The sequence below is a fragment of the Etheostoma spectabile genome, chromosome 22, assembly GCF_008692095.1.
Source record: "Etheostoma spectabile isolate EspeVRDwgs_2016 chromosome 22, UIUC_Espe_1.0, whole genome shotgun sequence".
NCBI classification, from domain to species: Eukaryota; Metazoa; Chordata; class Actinopteri; order Perciformes; family Percidae; genus Etheostoma; species Etheostoma spectabile.
Genome location: NC_045754.1, coordinates 7,197,342 through 7,206,694, shown reverse-complemented (window position 1 = coordinate 7,206,694; position 9,353 = coordinate 7,197,342). Strand labels below are relative to the sequence as shown.

The following is a 9,353-nucleotide window of genomic DNA, read 5'->3' as shown; positions in this document are numbered from 1 at the left end:
ATGCATGATGGTTGTTTTTGTGGGGTTTGGCTAGCGAGACAAGCTGTGTTTTTTGTCTTTTTTTACTCTTGAGGGGTAAAGTGAAGAATGCTTTTGATGGGGAAAATATTTAGTAAAGAACACTTAAACTCATTATTTAGTGGTTCTTGTTAAGGGTTACTCATCAGAAAATACAGGCAGACAAACAGTCACATAGAATCCTGATTCATCAGCCATGCAGCTTCGGGGTCTCTGCCCCCCTGGACAAACATGGGAGGAAAACATTCCAGTGAATAATGGCTGAGCTGCTCCACACTGCGGGGAGAGAGATTGAGAGCTAAATAGTCTTTTCTTCAGCTCATCTGGCCCAGGTTCTTATTACATAACTGGGTTTTGTTGGACAGACACATGGACAACAGGCTTAAGAAAACCGGGGACTGCTGTAGCTGTAAAGAGCCTCTGATGGCAGGCGTTAAAGGAGATGCTGCTTGGGTAAACAGTCAGCACTGAAAGAATGCTTTGATCCAATCTGATGTTTGTGTGATGGGCTCCTGTGAATTATACGTGACGGCCTGCAAGATGTCTGTCAATACATCACATGTGTTTGGCTACTGGTTAACAGGCAGACAGACGTCACACAGCAGGCCGCCCATGCACTGTTCTCCTCCAAGTGAGGTTAGCGCTCAGCTGAAAGAGGACATTCTTCTCTCCTCAGCTAATACAGGACATTACTGTTCGGTCACACCTGCCCTGCCCTGTATAAATCCCATGTCTGTCTGTATGTCTGCAGCAGGTCACATGAACTCTCTTGAACCCATCCTGAACAGCAGTCCTGGCTGGGCTGACATAAGCAGCAGTTACGCAATGTCCAAACCAATTTTCAACTCAGTCCGTCTCATCTCTTGGGGCTCTCAGATTGTCTGTATTTCCTTATTCCAACCTGAATTCATGGCCTTATCTCACTCACTACTTCTGGTGACTCCCTTTTCTTCTGACCCTTACCATCCAATTTCTTCTCTATTTCTTTTTTTCTTTTTCCCAGCTTCTTTCATCAAGTTCCTATCTCCATATTTGTTCCCACTCGTAACCACAGGCTCTGGCCCCGGACCATGCATTCACTTCAATGAGAAGTACCAGCTGACTTTAGACAGCAGCTCAGACAAGATATAAAAAACCTCTCTGATTACAGTCGTGCTGATCCACAGAATTACTTTGGCCATAAATCAGACCTGTATCCTCTCTGAGATGTTGCCAAATGTACTCAGAAGGAACGCCTTTCCCTGCAGCAGCACGCAAAAGCTGAAATTAAACTGTATGATCCTATCGGGTAGGGTTTTCTAAGGTCTTTAGTTTTTTTTTTGTTTTGTTTTTTACTTACTGCATCATAATTGATACTATAGATATAGAACTATAGATTATTTCCATTATCGATTTTTATTATCTGCAGATTATTTTTTGAAATTGTGTCTATGAAATGTCAGAAAATAGTCAAAGTAATGTCCATTCTCATTTCCCAGGGTAAGACATTTGGTCAACAACAATATAAAATTGAGAAAAGCAGACAACTAGAGAAGCTACAACTATACAATGATTCATATTGTTTCATTATATTTGCTTAAAAATGGCTAAAAGTACTCAATTGTCAAAATAGTTTCAGATAATTCTTCTGTCAAACTATTCATTCGACAATTGTTTCAGCTCTACTCTTTTTTTTTTTTAATCTACTTCGGTGGCACTTCAATCATCAACTGAATCGTAAGCGCACGGCGACTGTGGGTTTGCAGAGTCTTAACATCCAAACCCCATCAGGGTCCGTTTGATGAGATGCAACACAATGTCACTAAGTTAGTTTGTAAGTGTGCATGTCAACGTCTTAATTGATGACGCCGCTGCAGCTTAACACAGAGGTCTGATGAAATGCAGCAAAGGGCGTATGCAAAGGGGTGGGAGTACACACCCATTGGCAGGAAAATGAAGGATGAAAGGAAGTGGAGGGAGGGGAGGGCAGATCAACAGTACTATATGTGCTCAAGGCCTTATGTAGCCTACACATAGGAAAGCACCATGACATTTTCCAAGGACCATCATTCCTCTCTCCGACACTACAGGCATCCACAATGATTGCACATTCTTTTGAACTCTTCCTCTCGCTTGTCTGTTTCTCTCATTCTCTCTCTCCCCATTCTCCCTCACACCCCTTCTCTTGCTTGGATCATAATAGTGGTGTAATTTACAGCTGTTGGTCATCCTGGTGTGTGTGTGTGTGTGTGTGCGTGTGCGTGTGCGTTTTGTTTAAAGGGCGTGTCCCACAGCCCTCATCAATGTTGGCTCCAGTGCAGAGCGCCTCTCTTCCTAACCAATACCAGACCTGTCTCATACCAAATCTTTTGCAGTCCACTAAATGTCTTCACAAAAACGCATTTCTGATGTAGATGATTAAAATAGCTTTCAGTAGGATATACAGTGGTGCTCGAAATTTTGGGCACCCTAGTGAAAAATGTGTATTAATGTGCATAAAGAAGCCAAGAAAAGATGGAAAAATCTCCAAAAGGCATCAAATGACAGATTTGACATTCGTATAATATGTCACAAAAAGTTAGATTTTATTTCCATCATTTACACTTTCAAAATAACAGAAAATAAAAAAAATGGCGTCAACAAAAGTTTGTGCAGCCTGCAGAGTTTATAGCATGCACCGCCCCCTTTGGAAAGCTGAGACCTGACAGTGTCATGGATTGTTCTCAATCATCGTCTGGAAAGACCAGGTGATGTCAATCTTAAGGTTTTAAATGCCCAGACTCCTCTGCCCTTGCCCCAACAATCAGCACCATGGCTTCTTCTAAGTAGTTGTCTAGAAAACTGAAACTGAAAATAGTTGACGCTCACAAAGCAGGAGAAGGCTGTAAGTAGATAGCAAAGCGTTTTCAGATACCAATATCCTCTGTTTGGAATGTAATTAAGAAATGGCAGTCATAAGGAACAGTGGAAGTTAAAGTAAGATCTGGAAGACCAAGAAAATTTCAGACAGAACCGCTCGCAGGATTGTGAGAAAAGCAAGTCAAAACCCACGTTTGACTGCACGATCCATCCAGAAAGACCTGGCAGACACTGGAGTTGTGGTACACCATTCCACTATAAAGAGATACTTGTACAAATATGGTCTTCATGGACGAGTCATCAGAGGAAAACCTCTTCTACGTCCTCACCACAGAAAATCAGCATTTGATGTTTGCAAATGAACATATAGACAAGCCTGATGCATTGTGGAAACAAGTTCTGTTAAAATATAACTTTTTTTGGCCGGAATGACCAAAGGTACGTTTGGAGAAGAAAGGGCACAGAATTTAATAAAAAGAACCTCTGTCCAACTGTTAAGCATGGGGGGTATCAATCATGCTTTGAGGTTGTATTGCAGCCAGTGGCACAGGGAACATTTCACGAGTAGAAGGAAAAATGGATTCAATAAAATGTCAGCAGATTTTGGACGCTAACTTGATGCAATCTGTGAAAAATTTGAAGTTAAAGAGAGGATGGCTTCAACAAATGGATAATGATCCTAAACACACCTCAAAATCCAGGGTTGATTACATTAAGAGGTGTAAACTGAAAGTTTTGCCATGGCCTTTACAATCTCCTGACCTCAACATAATTGAAAATCTATGGATAGACTTAAAAGAGCAGTGCGTCACAGACAGCCCAGGAATCTCAAAGAACTGGAAGACTTTTGGAAGGAAAAATGAGCAAAGATACCTCAAACAAGAATTTAAAGACTCTCGGCTGGCTACAAGAAGCGTTTCCAAGCTGTGATACTTGCCAAAGGGGGCTGTACAAGGTATTAACTCTGCAGGGTGCCCAAACTTTTGCAGACGCAAAATCTACACATCTCAATTCAAAAGCGGCAGCCATCTTTGTTGTAAACAAATTGAACCCAAGCGCTCTTTGGTGATGTGGTTGATTCCGTTACCATTGATCATCTGTCCATCATCTTATAAAGCCTGCCCTGACAATTTGATTGGTCCGAACAGCTCTGGTTCGAGCATAGTTGCTCCACTACGGATCAAGTCCAGACCGAACTTCCCGACCTCAAATGTTGTGGGCAGGGCTAGGTTTGGCTGGCATCCAGCCTAAGGGCCCGAGGATGCTGGTTAAAACAAAGAAACAAATGTAACAAAAAGAAGACTCTTCAAAAAAAACTTAAACCACTATACTACACAAGCAAGTATGAAACAAAACCTTACCAGTAAGTCCCACTTAAAGATTTTTTGGGCACTTTATTACTTTATTTGACAGGGCAGCTAAAGACATGAAAGGGGAGAGAGAGGGCGAACGACATGCAGCAAAGGGCCGCAGGTTAGAGTCGAACCCGGGCCCACTGCGTTGAGGAGTAAACCACTGTGTATACCAACTGAGCTAAATGTGCGCCCTATGTCCCACTTTAAAACAAAACACAACAAAACTAGCACCCCTAACACTAGTGTGTCTGAACGTAAAATATCTACAAACGTGTTATAAGTTTTCAAAGCTAAACCCTGGCCCAGGCTCCAGAGTAGCCTTACATTACAACAGATTTAAGAAAGCTTTCAACAAGACATTTAGTCACGAGTGCCGATCTGGCAGCATACATATGAGCCTGATTGTTTCTTCGGGATTGGAGGGTGAGACAGGGTGCCGCTTCCATCAGTGTTCTCTAGCCTCAAGCAGGAAGTGGGAGGGATAGAACCCAGCTGGACCAATCACTGGCTGGAGGCCGCACATCCTTCTTGGCTTGTTACCGGTAATAACAAAAAGGAGGGAAAGAAATTCAGTAAAGAAATTTCCGGAAGCAAAAGTGATTCCTCCCATTGCTAATTTTTTCAGACCAAAACACAATATATAGAATACGATTTCAAATCATAGAATAGAATCAAATTTAACGATATAAAACAGGGAAATGCAGCAGATCATCACAATTTAGTAGCTGGAACAAACAAATATTGGCATTTTTGCTCAATGAATTGCTTAAACACCAGAAATGAATCCAAAATTATGTTTGATTAATTTTCTGTCAATTGACTAATGACTCATCGCTTCAGCACTAAATAAAACATGTATGCTGACTCATCCTTCCTCTGTAGAGCTGTGTCAACCGCCTATCATGTGGGATGAGTTTCTTCAGTAATAATTAGAATCAAGAGAATAGCAGCTGCATTGTTGAGCTGCTGCACGTGAGAGAGGTAAACACGACATTGTTCGTTCATATAAAGATGAATATTTAATATTCCGTCACGCTCTATGGAGTATTTTTAGAGTGTGGGAGCATCTCTCCAGTCGCTTATGAATTTTAAATGCCAGTTGTGAATATTTCACAAGTCGGCCAGAAGAGCCGGGGCTGGATGCAAGGGATGACACGTTTGGTATTTCCTGTGTGGATGCGGTCAAAGTTTTCACACTTCTCTGTACTCTTGTCTGTAGGCCTGATGTGGATTATTTTTATGATCGCTGTCTTCCAGGTTTGATTTCGGTCATTGTCACATGTTTGGTCACGTGGACTCCTTGTTTTATCTGTCTCTCTATACTAACATCTTATCAAATAAAGGAGATGCCATAAAATTCTTTTTCATGCCATTGAAAACAAACAAAATATTGCTTTTGCTAGCTTGGATTGTTCAGCGGTTTCAAAAATGCTAGAAATGAATTTTTGTATGTTGTTAATAAAGTTATGCTTATGGAACAAAAAAGGTGGAACTAAACTGTAAATGAGACTAAACTGTAAATTCCCACATATTTAATGAAGATTTGGTCAATTTGGGACATCCAGAATCTAAAAGTGACATTCCCAAATATTCCCTCAACTATTAGTTCAACAATGTCTTGATGGTTTTTACATATTTGAAAACAGTCCCACAAAATCACTGTTATCTCCTTGCGGCATTATTCCAGTTTAAAAAAAGAAAAGAAAAGTGTAATCACAGAAGAGGGCCATTCAATGTTAAATTCAGTTTCACACCATGACAGCATTCCTGTACTTGGTAATGTACATCAGTCAGTCATCAAACTAATTTAATTGTCACCACATGCCTGCTCCAGTGCATATACCCCAGAGACAACCTGGACTATTTTATCCCCATTTTTAATAAATAAACACCTTAATGAAAGAGGTTTCATTATGATAAGTGCTTTTCTCCGCTCATGTGTGTTGTCACCCATTTCACCATGATTATGCATCCATCAGGCATGTGTCTGGAATGAGTGCCTCCCTCTGAGTCTACAACAGTCCAACCTCAAACCTCAGCTAAGGTAATTCCAAGATCAACTTACATCGCTGCTATATGGGCTCTTTATGAAGCACACGTTGGCCAGTGACAGACTTTCTTAAAGGGGCCCTTTCAGATGTGAGTGACTTAGTTTACATTTAGGGTGGACAGGTTAGTCTATACGTCCTATTCTCGTATTTTAGCAGCCTCATGTCTTGAATCAAGTGTTTGTCTGCGTGTCTCAGTGTCTGATTGATGATGTGGAGTTTCCAGACATGGGCAGTTAATGGTGTTGGGTGGGTTCGGGATATTTATATAGATTTTTTATATTCATTCACCAGAATCATTTATAATGACAAACAAATGATTCTGATAAATGAAAATTTCAAAAATAAAATAAAAACAGACGGTCAACCATGTTATGAGATTAGGCGTTGCATAGTTTGTCCACCAGAGGGCGCTCTACAACAGTCTTAAAAATCCTTTATCGGTCGGGCTCTAGTGTCTTATGTCAGGTGAATCCTGCTTTACTTAGGCTTTTTTTTTTGTCAGCCAACTTGCAAAATAGTTTAGCACATAAACCCTGTGTCTGACGTGCTAAACTTGACCCGTTAAAGACTGCTCGCACAAGTTAATCCCTGGGCACTCACGCAACACCTGCTACTGCAGGTCAGGCCTGGTATGAACAGATCTGTCAACCGTAAGTTTATTAAAAGCGGTAGCTGCACTGCTTAAACTGAAAAAATATATAGATGATCGTGTGGATGAAATGGTTATTTGATTTGTTAATTTTAGCTCTTAATAAAAGATTACTATAACAGCATACAGCTGTTATAGTGTCCAACATGATGTTGAAGTATCTCTAAAATGCAAAACAGAATCAAGTGTTGGAGTGCAAACAGTCAAGATATCTATTATAGGGTTGTAGGACTAAAGATTTGATTTAGGGCTGTCCCTAACTATTTTTTCCATTAGTCGATTAATTTGCATGTTATTCTAGATTTAACTGAACTTTGGATAATCAGTATTTTTACTTAAGTACTTATAAAACTTATCTTAATTTTGTCGCTGGAGTAACATGCAGTTAATATAATCACTGGCAAGGGCGCCCAGATGGCTCAGTTGGTAGAGTGGGCGCCCATGTAAAGAGGTTTACTCCTCAACGCAGCGGGCGTGGGTTCAACTCTGCGGCCCTTTGCTGCATGTTACCCCTCTCATGTCTTCACCCTGCCTGTCAAAAGTAAAGTCCAAAAATGGCCAAAAATAATCTTATAATAAACATATATAGTATATAATCACTGGCAATTGTATTTTAGCGTCAGTGTGGAGCAAGGAAAATAATTGAAACGCAGGTGTGTGTGTGTGGAAGAGCAAGTGAGAGAGGGATTAGCGTCGGAGGAGTAGCGACTCTAGAGTCATGGTCATAGTCATAGTGTACGTCAGGCTACGGCGTAGGGTCCGTGTCTTCACGTACCTGCAAAGGTAGCCACGTTGTATATTTAACGCAGAAGCATAAATCACTCTTTAGAAGGCTGTTGGTGATGTTTTTTCTTCTTCTTCAAATTGAATTCATGAGAAAGTTGGATGTTTTCTTCCCTAAAATTCTTTTATTGGTTGTGTTTTTCGAATTATTTCCATATGTTTAAGACAGTTATACACTGTTATTCAGAATATTTTGACAAACCTACTCTAGAATACAAACAGTGTTATAGTGAAGGAAGTAGTAAAAGAGCAGGCTCACTCCTTCATCCTAAAGCCAAACAATGTAAGAGCTGCATTGCACGGATTCAAGGTTTCAAACGTGGGCCAGTGTTGACCCACTGGTGTTGATATCAAACACAGGCTCACATCACTGTCACCCTGACAGGACTTTAACTGTGTCTTCATTAGCGCTTCCTGATGATCGGAGGCTCTTTCTCGTCTCACCAGTCCTCAATGGAGTATCTCCCAGAGGGAAAAATGTCAGAGCAACGAGCAGAGATGGAATAATGAAACCACGACAAGAGAGATTTTTTTTTTTTTTTTTAATTCAAGAGGTGTTTGAGATGGGGTGGGGTACGGCTGTCATCACAAACATATTTGTCTCTTTTCTCCCTGTCTGAGAGCAGCTGCTGAGGAGTGAATGAGCAGACTATTGAATGCTTGATTGGCAGTGGCATTTGTGTGGAAGTGTCAAGGGACTTTTGGAGACAATTGTCCAGATAAAGCAGGGCTCCTTCCAGTGGGGAGCCCGCTAATATGCTGAGCTCATGCGAACCCCCCCCCCCACTGAGCACTGGGCTTTTGTCTTCCCTGTTCGATTTTGGGTGAGTGTCCAACCCAAAACCTCTCCTCGCTTCAGCCACAGCTCCGTCTTGAAGGAAATCCCCTGTACTTTTTTTCCTCCTGGATGTTTTGTGCTGCCGTGTGTTTCTTCTTTCCTCTACACAGATGGTCTCCATAGCAAACTTTGAATTTTGGTTGTTGTTTTTGCCAGTGGAAGAAAAGAGATGCACTGGCTCATGTATATGTCGTGGGTAAAACTCACAGGGATTTTAACTGGGAGCTTTTGGAGTTATTGCATCATGACTTATGTTTGAGTGGGATAATTCTTAAAAATGAAAAGGAAAGCTGATGCCAACTTCCTCCTTAACAACACAAGCATGCATCATTGTGTTGCTAGTGGATTTTACAATAAGGACATTTTAATGGTAGCTTTGGCATTTGTTATTACATGATCTTTTCTTTGGCTATATAGAGAAAACATTGATTCTTCCTTGAGATTAAAATGTGAATATGTTTGTGGTCATAACCATTCCAGGTTGTACATCTTTGCTACATTTAGTAGTTTTGCAACAATATCTACTGCATGTTAGAGGCAGGATAATTGAATGATTGTGGCAGGCAGCTATTGTACACTTTCTGTGGGATAGACCTCCAGTGCATTGAACACCGACGTCTACATAACAAAAGTGGGGCTGCAACCAACGGCGTAACTTTGGTTTCAACATTGGGGGGGGAGCGAAGCAACTTCCTGCATTCTGGTGAATATTTCTGCAAGAACGTGTGCCTTTTCTGCATCAAGTCATGGGGCAAATGTCTTTATTTATGTAAAGGAAATTATTATTAGATATTTGAGGGGGGGGGGGTGCACTGGCTATT

General features: G+C 41.0%; 1 protein-coding gene across 2 annotated transcripts in view; it reads left to right on the top strand.

Annotated features, from left to right (window-relative positions):
- The window catches only part of arhgap21a (Rho GTPase activating protein 21a), an 88,434-nt gene that overhangs the window by 26,712 nt on the left and 52,369 nt on the right, over positions 1–9,353 (top strand). The gene's annotated exons all lie outside the window — the stretch shown is intronic.